At 46.6% G+C, this 19,848-nt stretch overlaps 1 protein-coding gene across 1 annotated transcript in view; it reads right to left on the bottom strand.

The window, feature by feature from the left end:
• LOC140693733 (putative N-acetylated-alpha-linked acidic dipeptidase) overlaps positions 1–19,848 on the bottom strand; it is a 1,237,440-nt gene that overhangs the window by 59,088 nt on the left and 1,158,504 nt on the right. Inside the window, exons 10-14 of the mRNA XM_072957425.1 lie at positions 14,139–14,264; positions 10,460–10,503; positions 9,420–9,506; positions 6,606–6,756; positions 5,741–5,848 (exon numbers count right to left, since the gene is read on the bottom strand). The gene's annotated coding sequence lies outside the window, so the exon portion shown is untranslated. The remainder of the gene's footprint in view (positions 1–5,740; positions 5,849–6,605; positions 6,757–9,419; positions 9,507–10,459; positions 10,504–14,138; positions 14,265–19,848) is intronic.

The following is a 19,848-nucleotide window of genomic DNA, read 5'->3' as shown; positions in this document are numbered from 1 at the left end:
AAAATAAAAATAATTAAAAGAAAGAAACAAATAATTACCAAAATCAACTGGAAAACAAATTTCAAAATGGCAATAAACCCACATCTATAAAATAGCTACTATAAATGTCAATGGACTAAATGTTCCAATCAAAAGAAAAAGAGTGAAGGAGGAGGAAAGATGGTGGAGTAAAAAGGATGCTCAGAGCTCACCCTCTCCCACAAATTCACCAAGAGTGACATCAACAGACACACCCACCACCCAGAACACCTGCTGAACTTTGACAGAATATTGACTTCTTCAAAAGATAAAATTTTCCACAAATCTGGTGGGAGAACAGGAGAAAAGAAGAAAAAGGAAAATAGTTCTGGACCATTCCAATGGGGAGGGAGCTGCAAAGGAGGAATAGCATTAATACACTGGGTCTCTCCAACTCCATTGGCCAGTTCAGCAGGATGGAGATGGAACCTCACAGGCTCAGATCTGTATAGAATAGACTTTGACTGACAGAAATAAGTTAATGGGGCACAAAGGGTCCCAACGATCCCCAGCCCTAGATGCGAACCAGCAGGTGTGGGATGGGACACACCTGTCTGAGTTGAGCAGAGGACTTGGGCTGACTCTACAGAGGAAAACTTGGGGGACTGCAATGTTCTGTGTGCCATGGCTGGGAGAGTATACAGAATAGCCTGGGTCCCCCATATAATACAAAAAAAAAAAGGCAGAAAACACTGCTGGTGTGCCCTGGGGGGAAGGGGAGCCATAGTCTTTGTGTCCGCAGACCCACAGTACCATTATTGGAGACTTCTTGGGAGAAGAGAGTCAAGGCTCAGCCATAGCCACCATATTTTCTGGTGCATGGTTCCCAGGTAGAGGAGGGGTCAAAACCCGAATCACTACCTAGGGGCTCCACAACCTCATAGGTGGGACTGAGATTTGTTTAGAGTCCCAAGAAGAAGGGACCATTACACACCGATGCTTCTCTGAGTTGGCCCTTCCAAGACAAATGCACAAGAAGCAGTGTTCTGGAACAGAGCAGGGGTGAAGGCTAGTGAAGCTGTTTCCTCTGAGTCCACCTACAAAGCATGGACCTAATGCGGCAGGGGAGCTACCTGCCAACTACCATGCACAAGTGTGGTCCTGGGACCAGGCATCTGGTGGGGGGTGCAGACCACCCATTTACTGATGCTGGGACACAGACCAGGGGCAAGACTGGAAGGCCTCTGGAACCAGCAAGTGGAGTTTTCACAGCAGGATATGGGCAGGAGTGTGACAACCACAGGACAAAAAGTAGCTCCTGCTCAATAGCCAGGGCAGATTCAGGCCACCAGAACACCAGCCACACCACCAACAAAGGGGATAACAGGCAAAAGGCGTGGAAGGAAGACTTGGCAACCACCCATAGTTAAAAATAACCTTATGACAAAATTATTAAGAGTGTATATTCTTGGAGAAAGGCCAAGATAGTGGAGTATAAGGATGCTTGTATCTTATCCTCTCCAATAAATTCACCAAGACTGACATTCACAGACACACCCATCCACTCAGGACATCTGCTGAACTTTGATAAAACATTGCCATCTTCAAAAGACAAAATGTGCCACCAATCTGGTAGGAGAAAAGGAAAAAAGAAGGAAGAAAATGCAAAATGGCTTGGGGTTGGTCCTTTGAAGAGGGAGCAGCAAAGGAGGGATAGTGCTGGTTGACTGGGTCTCCCTCTTTCCAACGGAGAGGTCAGCAGGATGGACAGGGAACCTCTGAGGCACAGATGTGTACAGAACCACCCTTGACTGACAGAATTAAGTTAAATGGGCACAAAGTGTGACAACAACCCCCAAACCTAGAAGTGAATCAGGGATGGGAAGGGACAGGCTGCTGGATCCAGGCAGACTCTGGATGACTGTACATAGGTAACCCTGGGGGACTGCAGTGTGCTGTGGACATCTGCTTGGATTGTATACAGGTCAGAACAGCCTGGGCCTCCCATAAAATAAGAAAAAAAATAAAGCAAAGCAATATTGCTGGCTTGCCTGGGGGAAGGGGTGTTTCGTCCTTTGTTTCTGCTGACTCATGGCAACATAACTGGTGATTTCTCAGAATAAGAGAGATGAGGCTCAGCCACAGCCATCATACCCACCCAGGCAGACATGGGGTTGAAACCTGAATATGTACCTGGCAGTTCTGCAACCTCATAGGTGGGACTGAGACTTGTTTACATCCCCAGACATATAGGAAGTTTCTGTCCTGGTGCCTCTACGAACTCACACCTCTAAGACAAATGAACAAGGAGCAAAGTTCTGGCAAAGAGCAGGGACTAGGGCTGGTGTGGCCATTTGCCTCAAGCCCACCCACAGAGTGTGGAACAGATGTGGAGTGGGGAGTTGCACTGAATATGGGAGCAACCAACCCAACTATTGTGGAGGACTGCTGCACCTGGACACGGCATTGGGAAGGGGCACAACCTGCCCACCTACCATGCAGGAGTGCAGCACCAAGATGCAGCACTGGGAGGAGATGTGACATGTCTACCTACAGGCACTGGGAGCAGCACAGACCAAGGGTGTGACCAGAGGGTCTCTGGAAACAACGAGCTGAGTTCATGAAGCAAGGCAAGGGCAGGAGCTGTGACAACCACAAAACAAAGAGGAGTCCCCATTCAATAGCCAGGGTAGGCTCTGGTTAACAGGTTAATGGCCACATCATTAACCAAAGGGATAACAGACAAAAGGCACAGAAGTAAGACTTGGTAACCACACATATTTAAGAAGGACCTCTTGATAAAATTACTAAGGGCACACAATCTCCACGGGAACATACTCTTTTCTTTTTCTGTTCCATTTTCTTTTACTTTTTAAATGTTACTTCTTAAATAATTTTTATATTTCTATTTTTAATCCCTTTTAAAATTTTCTTTTAAAATACTTTTATTATTATCTTTCAATTTGTCTAATTTCATTTTTATCCTTGTTTTTTTCTTCTGTTGTGATTATACTCTGTTGTCAAATATTTTTTCTTCCTTTAATATTTTAAAAATTCATCCCAACTCAATTGTTATCTTGTTTCAATATGTTCTTCTGTTATTGATTATACTGCTTTTAAAACTAATTTCTTTGTTCTTAGTTTTATTTCTGCATCCATTTTATATAAATAAGTAAACTCTTAAAAGACCACAGTAGATAATTGATACTCCATAAGCCATAGTGCCAGAGAGATATAAGCAAGATAAAAAAGCAGAGCAACCTGTCTCAATTAAAAGAACAAGATAAACCCCCTGAAAGAACAATCAATGAAATAGACATTGATAGTCTACTAGATGATTTCAAAAAAGGAGTGATCAAAGTACTGAAGAAACTAAAAGGGATTGTGTATAGAGACAGAGAATATGTCAAATAACGAAATTGAAACTCTAAAGAGGAGCCAGTGAAAATTGGAAAACTCATTTGCTGAGATGAGAGTTGAGGTAAAGGATGTAAAATGTAGGCTGGATAATTGAGAGGAATGAATATGTGACTTAGAAGACAGGACAACAAAACAGCTGAGAGACAACAAATAAAAACCAATGAAAGCAATATAAGGGACCTATGGAATAACATAAAGCATGCCAACCTACTCATAATGGGGGTCTCAGAAGGAGAAGAAAGAACAAAGGAGATTGAAAAGATATTTGAAGGAATCATGACTGAAAACTTCCCAAACCTAAAGAAGGAATCAGATATCCAAGTACAGGAAACACAGAGCGTCCCAAACAAGGAGGACCCAAACAGACCCACACCAAGACATATTACAATCAGGATGACCAGGGTTGAGAATGGGAAATGATTCTAAAGGCAGCAAGAGAAAAACAAAGAATGAGATACAAGGGAACCCCCATAAGACTTTCAGCTGATTTCTCTACAAAAACAGTAAAGGCCAGAAGGGAGAAGCAAGGTATATTCAAAGTCCTGAATGAAAAAATGATGCAGCCTAGGATACTTTATCCAGCAAGGGTATCCTTTAGAATAGAAGGAGAGATAAAGAACTTCACAGACAAGCAAAAACTAAAAGAAGTTAGCAACACTAAACCTATGCTAAAGGAAATATTGAAAGACCTACTCTAAATAGAAAAGAAGCAGGATGCTACAAAAAGGAGAAAACCATAATTGGAAAGGTGATTGCTACAATGAATTACAACAGAATAAACATGAAATCATAAAAGAGGGCATCTAAATCATTAAGGGTGGGAGAGGCGAGCAAGAAAATATACAAGTTTCTCTCTCTCTCTCTTTCTCTCTGTCTCTCTCTCTTTTTTGTTCTTGGTAGGATGGGTTTGAGCTTATATTACTATCTGTTTAAAACAAACAGATATAGTAATGGGTTAATATATGTACAAAGTAGGTTAACCACAAGCCAAAAAGTTACAATAGAGTCACAAAACTAAAAAGACACCAAGATAATAAAAAGGAAAATTATCAAACCACAAAACGAAAAAGTAAGGAACAAAGAGGAAATACAAAATGAACTGCAAAACAAAGTTCAAAGTGTAATAAACACATTTCTATCAATAATTAATATAAATGTCAGTGGACTAAATGCTTTAATCAAAAGACATAGAGTGCAGAGTGGATAATAAAGCAAGTATCTACAATACGCTGTATAGAAGAGACCCACGTTAGGGAGAAGGACACACATAGATTGAAAGTGAGAGGATTGAAAAAGATATTCCACACAAATGGAAATGACCAGAAAGCAGGAATATCAACAGTGATTTCAAATAAAATAGACTTTAAAACAAAGATTATAAAGAAAGATTAAGAAGGACATTTTATAATGATTACAGGAGTCATAGATGAAGATATTTCACTCATTAACATATATGAACACAACATAGGAGCACCTAAATACATAACAGATAACAAGAAAATACTAACAGATAAAAAGGGAAAATTTGATCGGAACACAATCACAGTAGAAGACTTTAACAATCCATTAACATCACTGGACAGATATTCCATACATAAAATTAATAAGACAACATAGAAATTAAATGATACAATAGAACAATTTGTCTTGGGTAATATTTTCAGAACATTATATTTCCCTAAAATAGAACATACATTCTTCTCAAGTGCACATACCACATTTTCTAGGATAGATCATATACTTTGTCACAAAAGAAGTATTAACAATTTGAAGAAGATAGAAAATATTTGAAGCAACTTTTTCTGACCACAATACCATGAAACTAGAAATGAACTACAGAAAAATAAAGGAGAAATAAATGACAGTATGGAGGTTAAACAACATACTACTTTAAAAAAAAATGGGTGGATGATGAAATCAAAGAAGAAATAAAAAACACATTCAGACAAATGATGATGAAAACACAACCATACAGAACCTATGGGATCCAGAAAAGGCAGTGCTTAGAGGGAAGTTTATAGCGAGAGAATCAGGTCTACCTCAAAAACGAGGAACAACTGCAATAAACAATCAAACTTACCACCTAAAAGAATTAGAAAAAGAAGAGCAAAAATAACAAAAGTAAGCAGAAGGAAGGAAATAATAAAGATCAGGGAGGAAATAAATAAAATAGAGATATAAGAAACATTTGAAAAAAATCAAGCCAAGAGATGGTTTCTTGAAAGAGTAAACACAATTGACAAAATTATGTTCTATGCTGGAAATTGACACAACAATGCAAACTGACTATAACTCAATAAAATAAAAATTAAAAAAATAAATATATTAACAAAAGAAAAAAGTAAAGGTAGTTTCTACTCACCAGACTGGAGGAGGGGACTGCAACCCATGCGGGGTCACACCCCATGGGAAAGCCTGGGGTCAGGATCGGAGGAGCAGGGTGCTGTGGACATGATCTGTCACAGGGTTTCTGCAGGAGGGGAGTGTGAGGCATGTGAGCAGGCTGAGGACTGGCCATTTGAGTAAGTTCATGGGCTCTGTGGTGGAGGGGCTCCCCCAAGTTTCTGGACTTGACTCTGGGTGAGTTGGGCAGGTGGACAGTGGCTCAGTGTGAGTCCAAGTCCAGTGGAGGAGGTAGTGAGTTAGATCTAGAAGGACTCCTTCTGGGGTGGGAGGGCCCACAAGGGAGGCAGGAGGCCAAGTCCAGGTGACTGAGAACAGGGTGTGTCCTGCACAGGGCTGCAGGGCTGATGAAAGCATCCAGTCTACAGAAGGTGGAAACACGGTCCATACAAGGGCTCAGCTCAGATGTCACCTCCTCAGAGGAGCCTTCTCTGCCTGCACAGTCTACAGGGACAGCCTCCTCCAAGCACATCTCCCCAGCAGACACCTGCTCCATTTCCTGCATAGCATTCAGGACACGGGCCCCTGCTCCGTACCCAGCCATGGTTCCGCTGCCCTGAGGAAAAGCCCTCACAGGAGCCATAAAGCCCTACACGACCTGGGCCCCACCTCTCTGTCTCCTCTGGCACCACTGTCTCCACCTGGCCCTCTTCTCCTCCACTCCTGCACTCCTGACTTCCCCCAGCCTTATGTGCTCTCCAGAGCACAGGTCCCTCCTAACATGCTGTGTGTGCTCACTGTGTCTAATCCACTGCATGCCTCCCACCCAGGTCAGTAACCAGCACACAGTAGGGCTCAGTAAGTAGAGTATGAATGACTCTTACCATGACTGCTGGGAAGGCTTTTGTCTGTGGCCTACAGTGATCACACACCCGTCACACAATCTCTGAGGTCCTACTGTGTTGGGTGGGTTCCAGATACCGGGCACAGCAGGTAGTGAAGCAGTCAGGTCTCCATCCTCATGCAGCAGACAGCCTGGTGGGGGACACAGAGAAAATTAAGTAAAATATACACAATGTCCGGAGGTGATATGTTCCATGGAGAAAAATAAGGTCAGGGAGGACATTTGAGCAGATTCCTGGAGGTGTTTAAGAAGCAGGGGGAGAGAGAGCCTGGCTGAAAGAGCAGCCATCCCAAAGGCCCTAAGGGCAAAGTGGGATGTATGTGGAGGGTCTTAGTTATCCGTGTGAGTTCTTAGTCCTGCCTTGAGTATGTATGTTGCTTTCATTTGTAAACCTTGATTTCACCTTTATAGCAAATTAACCTGCATCATCAGTCTGCATAATTTAGTCAACTCTGTTTCAGGTGTTGTGGGCACAATGGCAGGCTAATTACTTGGGTTGGTAAAGAATTACCAGCGTCTGAGAAAGGTTTAGGAAAGTTCAATAGGGACACTGCTATAGGCAACATCAGGCCACACAGGCAAGAGGTGCCTACACGAGAGCCAATGTTGAGTGTGTGGGGTCTGTTATTGGGGGGGTGCTGTGCACACAAGGAGGAGGGGGCTGCATGATCAATTCATGCACAGGTACCTTGTTGGTTGTGAGATCTGTCAGGGGCTTCTCTGAACAAAAGGCTTTACCAATTTAATAAGGGAAGGATGTGAGTTCTCTCTTCCTGGGGCAATGAGGTTTCATAGGGTAAACACACAGCAAGAGAAGATGTTTTATAGCTTGTGGAAATGCAGGTGTGCAAAGGGTCCTGCAGTGGGGAGTGGGAGGTAAGGGGCCACTGGGCTCTAGGCACACAGAGAGCCCATGGGTGAGGGTGTATGACTCTGAAGAGTGCCTGCTGGCTTCACACCAGGGACTTTATGTGGAAAGAGGAGAATCTAGGTTATCGGCACGTGTCTACTCAGTGACCTCCCTAAGCCTAACTCTGTCAGGCACCAGGTGGCTATGAAATGAACATGAAGGTCCCCACCCTGAGGACCCCAATGAATGAACATCTTGATATCCTCAAGCCCCTTCCCCTGCACCACCGCCCCACCACATCTGGGTCTCAGGCTTTGACCCTGACATCAGTGGCATCTTCGTTCCCTACATCCAGCTCCTCTGGACATCTCTGTGATGAGCTGTTCCATGTCAGCAAGCCCCAAACTGAGCTCTGCCTTTACCCCATGTTTGCTTCCTTCCTGTGAAGCCCCTCGTGAAGGAGCCACCACTAGCAGGATCCTACAGCTCTGAGGCTCTGCCTTCCCCACCCCTCCGATGTCTCCCAGCCCATGATCCCCTATGGAGGTCCCTATTATCCTCTCCCTCCCACTTCATTCTTGGGATGCACACCAAATCCCTCTTCACAATCTCCCACAAGACAGGTCCATGTCCACTTGGGGACACTGAGGTGACACAGGCGGATGTTGCTGGGAATGAAGAGCAGGATACTTTAGCAGAGGAGAGGAAAGGGCTCTAAATCCACCAGAACACACGCTAAAGTGGTGGCAAGACACCCATAAAGGGTGAGGCAGGCATCACACTGCAGCCTCGCCCTCTGCTCCCCCAGGGTGCCCTGTGTTTCCTGCTTTGGCCTAGGGGACTCCCCCCTCACTCTCTGTTAGAGGGGTGCCCATCCATTCATTCACACCCTCATTAACCATGTACATGGGTCCTGCTCAATGCCAGGCCTCAGCTAGATGACAGCTCATCCTTGGGGACACAGCTCAGATCTTACCTCCTCCATGAAGCAGTTCTGGATTCCCACCCCCCCTGAAGCTCCTCTGGCCTCAATTGAGACCACTAGGGCTGTGACCACACTCTGATTACATCCCAAGTCTGTGATCTCTGTGAAAGCCCTGGGCCCAATGTAGAAAGAGACTCAGAAAAATGGGGCCAAAACGGGCTAAGAAAAATGTTACTAGTTCTCTATTACAGAGAAGGGCACTGAGCAGAGAGAGGGCAGTGTCCAACCAAAGCCACAGAGGAGGGTCTCAGTGAGCCCTCCCATGGCCCTGTTACTAGTTCTCTGTTACAGATGAGGACACTGAGCCACAGAGAGGGAGCAGAGCCCTGCTATAGCCTTGGCCCCACGACCTGTGTCCTTTATGACTAGCTCCATGCTGCCAGCAGGGGTGTGGGCCTGGAATGGACGTTGAAAGCAGCCTGACCCCCAGGCCCCCTTCATACACAAAGTCAGTCTCAGGAACACCCCTCAAGACCTACCCTATACCCCTGGGATTGGGACCTGATTGCTGTTCCTGGAAGCTGTCTGGGTTTCCCTGTGAATTGCCCCAGGAGGTGCTTGGGACAGCCACAGGGCCCCTGAGGCTTCCTGTCCCCAGCTGAGCAGCTCTGGTCCCCTTGACTGTCCCTGGCCCAGGCCTGATTACACAACGTTTTGGCCGGGTAGCCAGCTGTGGAGATGAGGAAATGGGGGCAACATGCAGATACACGCAGAGGTTCAGGTATTCACTCAACAATCACTGATTCAGGCTTTGCAGTGTGGCTGGCCTGGGCCCAGGCCTGGGTGTCCAGTAGTGAATACAGTCAACCCCTTGAGCCTTCTGGGAAAGCAGTCCTCAGAGAAACGGGCCCTCAGTGCAACCACCCTGCTCCCCATGAACAATCACACTGAGATGAGGCTGCGGCCATGGGTCCCAGTGGAGGATGAAGGGAGGAGGAAAACCCAGAATGGGCACTTACCATGAGCCTGGACACTGGAACCAGATGACCTGGGCTCTGTAATCTGGGGTGGTCACCTCAGCTGTTCTCTCTGCGCCTCAGTTACTTCTGCAGAAATGGGTGATAATGCCTGTCCCTGCCCCACAGATTTTCATGAGGAGTCAGTAAGCTTCTCTAAGGTGTGTAGGACAGTGCCTGGCTATGGGTCAGGATCCTGCTCACCTCACAAGAGTCTGTCCCACTTTAAAGATGATAAAGTCAAATCTAAGGGGGTTATGAGACCAGCCTGGGCTAGCCCCCTTCTCATGGTCTGCTGTCCAGGTCTCCTGCTTTTACATCATACCTCTGCCCCCATATCCACCCAGCAAAGTAGGTGCTGAGAATCTGAGCAAATCAGAGTATGAATGAAGGCACACCCTCTCCCCATCTTGGGCACCTGGTGTGGTGGGCAGGTTGGGGATATCGGGCTCCTCCAGACTGTCCAGGAGGCCCAGCATGTCGGTCACCTCATTTCCACTCAACACGGAGTAGGTGTGTGGCCAAGGGCCAGAGGGCGCTGGAGTAACCCAGGGTGGGTGGATGCTAGGTAGGTGTGGGAGGCATAGAATGGCCCCTGGAAGACAGTGTCCAGGCAGCCAAGGTGCAATGAATGAGGGTCCCCAAAAGGGGCAGAGGACAGAGTCCAGCCTGGACACCACCCCCTGCTGGACCCTGATCTGGGGTGAGAATTGGGACAAGCCAGTGCCCCTCTGGGACTCTACATCCAGCAAAGAGGTGAGGAAAAGTTAAGGAGACCGTGCTCCCTGTGTGAGGGCGCTGCTTCCAGGATCCTGGAGGTTCCATAGACCCTTGTGAAGTGGCTGCTGTTTGCAGCCCCATGTGGGCAGAAGAACTGAGGCAGGGAGGACAGAGTGACTCAGGACAGAGCTAGGATTCATCCAGGAGTGTGTGCTGAGCCTCTTGCTAAGAGCAGCCTCTGGGCATCATGGACTCAGGAAGTGTCTTGTCGTCCCTCTTAAGGCTCCTGGCATGTTAGGCAGGAAAGGTCCCAGTGCCCATACCTGGGCCTCTCTGGGTGATTCTGACATGTGGGATCATGATGGTCCTGAGAAAGGAGAGAGAATGTGGGCTGGGCGTCAGGTCTGCATCAGACCCTAATGATGCCCCTAATGTTGTGTGACTTGGAAACTCCCTGACCTCTCTGTGCCTGGCTTTCCAGCCCTGACTCAGAGGACTGCTGTGATTGGCACACAGTAGGACCTCAATCAGAGGAAAAAGCCAGCCCTTCCCCAGGAACCTCTCCTCTTACATTCCCAAAGCTAAGCCCATGTTCCACACATCACCAGAGCTGAAACTTGACAAACAGGGCAAGTGAAATCCAGCAACTCCTCCCTCCTGCCTGAGGCCCTTCCCTCCTCAGTGACAGTGGCTCTGAGCAGGTCTCTGCATCCCAGAAGTCTGAACTGAGCCTTGTGACCTGGAGGAGTCCCTGTTCCACACAACTTTTTTTCAGGTCCTTCCAACAAGACACAAGATCACCTGGTCAGTGTCTTAGCTACAAGGTCCTCCCTTTGCAAATTCCCCCATCACACCCAGGCTAGATGATGTGAGTTCCAGAGCACATGACCATCCAAATGATGACTTCAGGGAAACATCCCTGCCCACACTGCACTCTTCAGAGCCCACCTTCTAAACTAAGGGGTAGTGACCCACGGTTGTGCACACTTTTATCAGAACACAGCCCTCACCCACCCACCATTGGAAACACGTGAGAAGCAGAGATTCCCAAGTGCCTGGACCCCTGTCATCCAGAAAGCAGAGGGTAGGATAACAGACAGAAGGGGAGAAAGTACTTTCAGACTATATATCTGATAAGGGGTTAACACCCAAAACATATAAAAAACTCTTACAATTCAACAGCAAAAAACAAGCAATCTGATTTAAAAAGTGGGCAGAGGAACTGAATAGACATTTTTCCAAAGAAGGCACACAGATGTCTATCAGGTACATGAAAAGGTGCTCAACATCACTCACCATCAGGGAAATGCAAATCAAAACCACAATGAGATACCCCCTCTCACCTGTCAGGGTGGGTGTCATCGAAATACAAGAGATAACAAGTGATGGTGGTGGTGTGAAGTAAAGGGAAACTTGTGCAATGTTGGTGGGAATGTAAATTGGTGCTATCACTCGGGAAAAGAGTAAGAAGGCTCCCCCAAAATTTAAAATTAGAACTTCCATATGATCCAGCAAGTCCACTGCAGGAAATATATCCAAAGGAAATGAAATCACTATGTCAATGAGACAACTGCACCCTCATGTTCACTGTATCATTATTTACAATAACCAAGATATGTAAACAACCTAAGTGTCCATCAGCAGATGAATGGGTACAGAAAACGTGATGCATATATATGTATATAAAATGGAATCTTATTCAGACATTAAAAAAGTGAAATACTGCCATTTGTGACAACTTGGGTGGACCTTCAGGGTATTATGCTAAGTGAAATAAATAAGACAGAAAGACAAATACCTATGATCTCATTTATATGTGGAATCTACAAAATAAACCGAAACACATAGAAACAGAGATCAGGTTGGTGGTTGCCAGAGGTGAGTCAGGGGGTGATTGAAATTCGGGAAGATAATCAAAATGTACAAACTTCCAGTTAGAAGATAAACAAGTCCTGGGGACATAATGTACTGCAAGGTGACTGTAGTTAACAGCACTGCGTTGTGCATTTGTTAGTTAAGAGAGTACCTCTTAAAATTTCTCATCACAAGGAAAATAGTGTGTCACTATGGGTGATGACAGACGTCAAGTAAAGTTAATGAACTGATCATTTCACAATATGCACATGTAACAAGTCATTATGCTGCACACCTAAAGCCAACAAAGTTATGTGAAAATTGTATCTCAGGAATACTTATGTCAGGAAGCGGGGGTGCGAGCCTGGACTACCTACTGCAGGAGCTGCCTTTGCCCTCCAACAGCAGAGGGTGGTAGTTGTGACAGAGACTGTAGGTCCCTCAAAGCCTAGAATGTTTACTGTCTGGACCTTCACAGGGAACGAGTGCAGACCCTGCCCTGGAAGACAGTGGTCATGGCAGCAACAACGGCCTGCCTGTGTGCAGGCTCAGCCCAGACAGCTCCTGTGCTCTGCTGTCACCGCATTTACTTCCCTCCACACCCTCAGAGGGAGAGGCTTCAAAGTTCTCATTTTACACGTGAGAAAACTGAGGCTGATTTGCTCTGAATTATTGACAAAGTGGTGGGGGAAGCTTTGAATTCCAGTGTTCTGATTTCAAAGCCACATCTCAGTCCTGATTTTTAGAAGTTGGAGGTCCAGGCACTGGGGACCCTCCACCTTCCTCACTTGTAGTCGTACTCCAGGGCTGCCACTCCCAAGGCGTCTGGGTGAACACATTTAATCCGCTTACTCTGCACCAGCTGAGCCCTTGGCTGCCAGTCTGTGGTCACTGCCTGAAACCAGCTGAGGTTTTACAAGTGAACCATCACCCCCTGCCAGCCCACCTGCCCTGCCATGTGGAGAAGACCCCCCCTAGCCTGGACATTCTAAACCCTTAGCTCGCACATTTGCACAACTGCATCAAAAGGACCCTACTCCCTGTGTGGAGATATCGACAAGGGGAAGGGAGGGGAGTTTGGGGTGGCCGCTTACTGTGAAAGTGACACATGACAGGGACATGTTCATGTCCATAATGGCACTCAATTTGAAGCTTAGAACATGGTCACAGCGAGGGGTAAAAGCTGAGAGGCTACAAGGCTGCCTAGAAAGGGGCTTGACTATTGAATTGTAAATGTGTAATTTAATTTAAAAATTAGCCCCCTGGGTGATAAGAATTTGCCCCTAAGGCCAGAATTGGCCACCTGACCCCTGGGAACCCCTCAATTCCAGGATGTAATCATCTGAGCATGGAGGGGGCTTAAATTGGAGTGCTGTCCTCTCAGTCATGGTGCACCTGCCCACGTGTGCACCCATGATCTGCAGTGCTCACACATCAAGGAGGTCCAGGTCATAAGGAAGGGATGACAGACTGTGAGGTCACACTTGTGCCCCTGCAGGGGTGAATGTTGTATAGAGAAGAGCCCCCCACTCTCACCTCCAGGAGGGGTGATGGAGGGAACAGGACTCCTGAGCCCCTAGGCTTAGCAAGCATCCTGGCTGAGGGTGGGGAGGCTGTCCACTCCGAAGTCATAGGTCAGATGGTAGATTGGGGTCCCACCCCCACATCTCACCAGTGAGAACGTCTAGTCTGTTTTCTCTGTAAACTGGAACCCAGTCACCCTCACCCTCAGAACTGGGGGCAGCCTGTGTAAATTACTACACAAAGCCCTGGGCTGTTTCAGGTGCCCGGGGGTGTCCAGCCTCCCCTAGGCCTGGCAGGTGGGAGAGGAGAGTTGTGGGTTAGCAGGTGTGACAGCAGAGCTGAGACTTGGCTGAGTGCATGCACTCTAATATCCAGAAACTGGGAGCTACCAGTAGCAAATCTGTTCACTGAGGCCATGTGTACTCTCCCTTGTCATTTACAATCCCCTGTTTGAACAGAGGCCTCTGGAGTCTATTTGCCACATTGTTGCCTGTCACCTCACTGTTGCAGTTCCAGGGTCTCCATTTAGCCAGCTTGAAGGAATAGTCAAACTTTTTCTTAAAACCAGTGACAGAAAACCAAAGTGGCTTTAAGAAGCAAACAGGGCAGGAGAGAATGACTTACCTAACTGAGACGTCCACAGGGAGATAGCTTCAGGCAGGTCTGTACCTGGTGCTCAGTGACATCAACAAAAGTCATCCTTCCCCACCTCTGGGCTCTGCCACTGGTGTCATCTTCACATGGCTCTGCCTTTATAAAGCAAGATAGTCACCAACTGCCACAGGCTGACATCACCACCCCTCAACTCCCAACTGAAATAGAACTTCTCTGCTCCCAGGATTCCAGCAACTAGGCCTGACCTCCGTGGAGCCTGATTGGGCTGGTGCCCAGCCTTGAGCCAATCACAGTGGCCAGGGAGGATGGAAAATGCTGATCGGCCAGATCAAGGCCATGTGACCATCCTCTTCAGGAAACCTGTGAGCTGTTCACCTGTTTCCAGCTTGGGAGAGTGTGATGTCTCCCAGAGGATTCTGCTTCTAGCACAACCTGCTGGTGGCACAATGAGCTGGAATGAGCCTGTCTGCTTGGTGACAAGTGACAGGTCACTTAGTGGTTCCTTGCTCCGGGGAGGGAGGCATGTCCACACAGTATTGGGGCTTCAGAGCCAGAATGTAGTAGAAAAGCCTCCTGGTCTCCCAAAAGGTGGGAAAGTGAGCAGTGACACTGGAAATGCACTCCTCTCTGTGGCCCTTGGCTTTCTCCTTGTTACAGTGGAGAGTGCAGTGCTGCCCCTGACAGCCCACTTCCCTGCTTGGAGGCCTTTGCAACAGGTGGAGAGTGCTTGGAAAAGCCCATTTATTCTGAGGAACTGTTATTGCTCCTGGTGGGATCATTATTTTCATGTCACTTGTGAGGTGGGCCCTGAGGGGTCCCTGATCTGGGGGCACAGACACCCACACAAACTTGGCCCAGTATTGCTGTTCATTCAACAATGTCTTACCAAGCACCTACTGTGTGCCAGATTCCCAGGGTAGAGCAGTGATGTTGACAGCACAGGTCCCTGCCTCACCTCATCTCTGCATCCCAGGTGGGGTCACCAGAGTGGGAGTTCAGGAAGCAGAGGATGTGGCCGAAGCCTTGTGGGAACCCCTGGGTTTTTCTCTGTGCTGAGGACCCAAGCAGCACACCGATTATGGGACTCAGTACCCGCAGGACCCAGCATTGATGGGTAAAGGAGAGGGGCATTTCTACAAGCCCATCCTCACTAACCCCAGGCTCTGGAGGGCAGCTCCAGTCTGCTCAAACCCAGGGGGCATCTTCCTCCATCCTGATCACCCTCTGGTATTACTCCCCGCTCAGATGCAATTTTCCCTGTGGTAGCTACACTCAGAATATGTGTTTGTTTCTCTCCCATGTGGTTAAGTGGACTTCAGATGCATGATAGCGATGGAGTGGCTAAGCCTCTGGGCAGATTGCTGGGTGACCCATGGAACTTGCTGCACATGGTGAGCTCCCTTCTGTCAACCAATGGGCCAGGCCCCACCACTGTTCTGTCTGTTCTACCTCACTTAATCTGCACAGACACTCTGTGCGGGACATCCTGTTATCCCCCATCTCTGCTAACCGTGGGTGGACAAAGCTTGGGTTTGAGAAAGTTGCCCAGGTCACATGGTTGACAAGTGCGGAGCTGGGGATTTGCACCCTGGTCCCAGGAGTCTGGATCATGGAAAGGGCTGGGTGGGGCAGCTTATTGCAAAGGGAAGTCCTGCCCAAGCCCCTCCCATGAGAGCCCACCCAACAGCACATCACGGAGAGTCAGCATTTCCTGGACCAGATGGACAGAACCTCAAAACTTCTTTGCAGATAGTTTCCATGTTCTTTTGCAAGCACAGAAAGGCCGCAGACCAGGGAAGGATAAGGCCAAGAGTGTTTTCACTGGGGAGAGTGAAGGACAAGTGTGAAGACACACAGCACTCCCAGCAGCCCTCTCGGCAGAGCCTGCCACTGGGTGAGCAGCTACCGTGACTACCTACCATAACCCTGTGAGGTTCATGCCTGTACAACTCTGCCTGTGAGAAGAGCAAAGTGAAGCTCAGAGAGGTGTGGGGACATTCCAAAAAGAAACAGATAAGGTGGGATCATCACCACCATGCTGTGCAGGTGTCACACTGTCACACTGCTCATGCATGGCCTGCTGGGAGTAGTGAAGGCCTGATAGGAGCACAGGAACACTGTGGTGAAGGTGACGTTTCTACCTGGGACAGCTGGTACCGGGGACTCTAGCTGGTTCTTCATTGTGCCTGCTTTGAGTGTCAGCGTGTTGCAGCCTCATGTAGGGGAAGGGCTGTCTCCTTTCCACACCGGTGCAAAAGGAAGAGCATGTACACACTGGCATCACCATAGACCACCGGCAGGATCAGGATCTGGAGCTCAGAGCAGAAACTGCCAACACCTCAGGAACTGGTGCAAGAGGAGGACCTGAGTGCCCCCTGAAATATTTCTAGTTTTAAAAACATACTTCATTAGGGGGAAGTGATAAACAGTTGATCCCTTCAAAATATTCTGTTATCCAAGGAACAATAGCACCTCAGCATTGTAAGAGGTTTAACTCAGTCATCAATAACCATCACTATAGGTATGAGAAAACAGAGTGTTAGGAGTTACAAAAGGGTCTCAAGATCATGCAGGTCAGAACTGAGAACCATCCAAAGCATGTGCTGCATGATAGCCTCTCTAAGCTACCTGAGGCTTGGTCTGCTCCTGACACAGGGCAGATGGTTCTGAGAAAACCACACTCCTCAGGGGACCCCAGGGAGTTGACAGAGTTGAGTTTGGGTTCCTGGTCATCTTCTAAGTCTGGAATTTTGAGATTCTTCTGCACCTGTCCTTCCTCCAGAACAGAATCTGATTCAGGCGGGATTCCAAGGACTGAGGCATGTGCCAGGCAAGAGAGCAGGCATGGCTGGATGAGAGCATCACCAGTGCCATTAAAAAAGAGGCCAGGGCACTGAGATTTCCATTGATTTAGCATCATGCCTGGGAGGGGTCATGTGTTCTACAGTGAGTTCCGAGTATCCTGCACCGCCCTCGAGGACCTGCAGGGGGCGAACGAAGCCAGCGTGTCTTAGGTGGCGGTGCGCATGCGCAGTCCGCGTCAGCAGCCAGCGTCTTCCCTGGGGGCGGAGCTTGCTTTCCTCAGGGCTGAGAGGGCGGCGCCAAGGAGGCTCCGGGACACCGCTGCCTGCGTGTCTGCGGGAGGATGCTCCCCGCTCTCTGTCTGAAGTTACGCCGGTTTCCCACGGCCTGAGCCCGCTTCCTGCCGGGGTGTGTGTGGACCTGACCGAGCTGGGGCCCCGGCCAGCAGGGCAGGAGGGGACGGGTGCGCTGGCGGGCCCGCTTCGACTATTCTCCTCGCCCGCCGGGAGCGGGTGAGTGCCCGTGTCCATCGGGGCCGCTGGGGTGTCCGCGCCCCTGGTCCTCACCGCCCGGGTCCCCCCTACCCCCGTGTGATCGTAGGTGTGTACACCGCGGGTCAGGAGCGGGGATGCGGGTGTGAGTGTCCGTGTCCATCCGGGCCGCGGGGGTGTCCGCGCCCCTGGTCCTCACCGCCCGGGTCCCCCCTTTCTCCGTGTGAACGGAGGTGTGTACACCAAGGGTCAGGAGCGGGGACGCGGGTGTAATGGGAAAGGGGCTGAGAAAGTACTGAGAGTTAAAGAGAAGTGTGTAAAATTACATTATGTTAATTTTTATATTTTAAGTGTGTCAAAGTCAGAGTTTATCATGCTTTTACTTTCTTGTCTTTAAAGGAATGCAATCATTTAGTTTATACTTAAAATATGCTTCTCAGCTTATCTCATTTTCAAGTCAAAATACTGCCACGGTTGACATTTTCTCATAATACAGTGACAATCTTAAACATGTGTGAATATAAACTCATTGAAAAAATCTTGCAGTATTCCATGGTGAGTTGTCTTCTTAAAAATAATATCCAGGCCATTGCTAAATTATTACAAAAATATAAATTTTTTGAAGCACTTTTAGAAGTTCCACACACAGTGGTATTTTTAAAACACCAACCACTGCATAGTGCTTAAGATCATTTAAGATGAAATATATTCAGACCTAAAACTTTAGAATACTCAAAAGGCAGGGTAATGGCTGCTTTTTCATTGCAAATACACTTTTTTCTTCATAAGTGCAAAATACGAAGGTATTCAGCTAAATTTTGTATATCTTAATTCAAAAGGTGAAATTAGAATATAATCTCATTTTTTATTTTAAGGCTATTTCCCATAAAAATTGGTATTTTTATCTGTAGGACCTTAATTGTCTATTCATTTGTTTTTTTCTTTTCGTTTATTTTCTTTAACAGAGAGTGCATTCTTGTGTCTTGTTAGAGTTTTTAATTCTCCTAACTTATTCCAAGACTTTCTGACACTGATAGTAAATAATGGGAAAGGCCTTATAGTAACTGCATCTTTTCATGTAGTCAGGATTTTTTTTTTTTTGGATAACTTTTTTTTTACAATTTCCACTTGGTTCACAATATTATCCCATTATGACAACTCAATAAAAAATTGTAATCTGTTTACACCAAGACACTTATGTCAGCACAGTGCTTTTGCTGATATGATTTTACATTAGATTATAATATATTTGATTTGATTTACATATAGACTAATACCTATTTTATATATTTACACACATATATGAATATCTGCTAAATGTCATTAATTTGCATGGGGTGGTAGCTGATAACATGTGATCTTTCTGACCATTGGCTATTCTTATGTGTGTCTAACGTACTTCTTAGAACAGATACTAGAACATCACACCTCTCATTATACAGTATTTTAAAGGTTATATTTTATTTTATTTATTTTTAAACATTTTTTATTGAGTAATAGTCATTTTACAATGTTATGACAAATTCCAGTGTAGAGCACAATTTTTCAGTTATACATGAACGTACATATATTCATTGTCACTTTTTTTTTTTGCTGTGAGTTACCACAAGATCTTGCATATATTTAAGATTCCACACATGAGTGATCTCACATGGTATTTCTCTTTCTCTTTCTGTACTGCTCCACCATGAATAACATTCTTCAGGAGCATCCATATCTCTGCAAATGGCGTTATGTAGTCAGTTTTTGTGGCTGAATAGTATCCCATCATATAAATATCCCACATCTTTATCCAGTCATCTTTTGATGGACATTTTAGGCTGTTTCCATGTCTTAGCTGTTGTAAATAGTGTAGAAAAATCAGCTGAAAACCTTATGGGGGTTCCCTTGTAACTCACTCTTTGTTTTTCTCTTGCTACCTTTAGGATCATTTCTTTATCCTTGAATCTGGCTATCTTGATTAGGATATGCCTTGGTGTGGGTCTGTTTCGGTTCTTCCTGCTTGGGACCCTCTGAGCCTCCTGTGCTTGGATATGATTCCTTCTTTAGGTTTGGGAAATTTTCAGTCATGAGTCCTTCCCATACCTTTTCAATCCGCTTTGTTCTTTTTCCCCTTCTGGAACTCCTATTATGCATACATTGGCACAGTTTATATTACCCCATAGGTCCCGTATATTGTTTTGTTTTTCATTTGTTTTTCTCTCAGCTGTTCTGATTGGGTGCTTTCTGTTGTCCTGTCTTCTAGGTCACTTATTTATTCTTCTGTATTTTCTTGTCTGCTTTGCACAGCCTTTAGGTCAGCTCTCATCTCAGCCAATGAGTTTACTAATCCTACCTAGTTCTTCTTTATAGTTTCTATTTCATTTTTGATACATTTTATATACCTAAACACTATTTCTTTTAGTTCCTTCAGTACTTTGATCACT

This window comes from Vicugna pacos, unplaced genomic scaffold (genome assembly GCF_048564905.1).
Source record: "Vicugna pacos unplaced genomic scaffold, VicPac4 scaffold_20, whole genome shotgun sequence".
Taxonomy (NCBI): domain Eukaryota; kingdom Metazoa; phylum Chordata; class Mammalia; order Artiodactyla; family Camelidae; genus Vicugna; species Vicugna pacos.
Note: the sequence above shows the minus strand (reverse complement) of the source record. Positions and strands in the feature narration are given on the sequence as shown.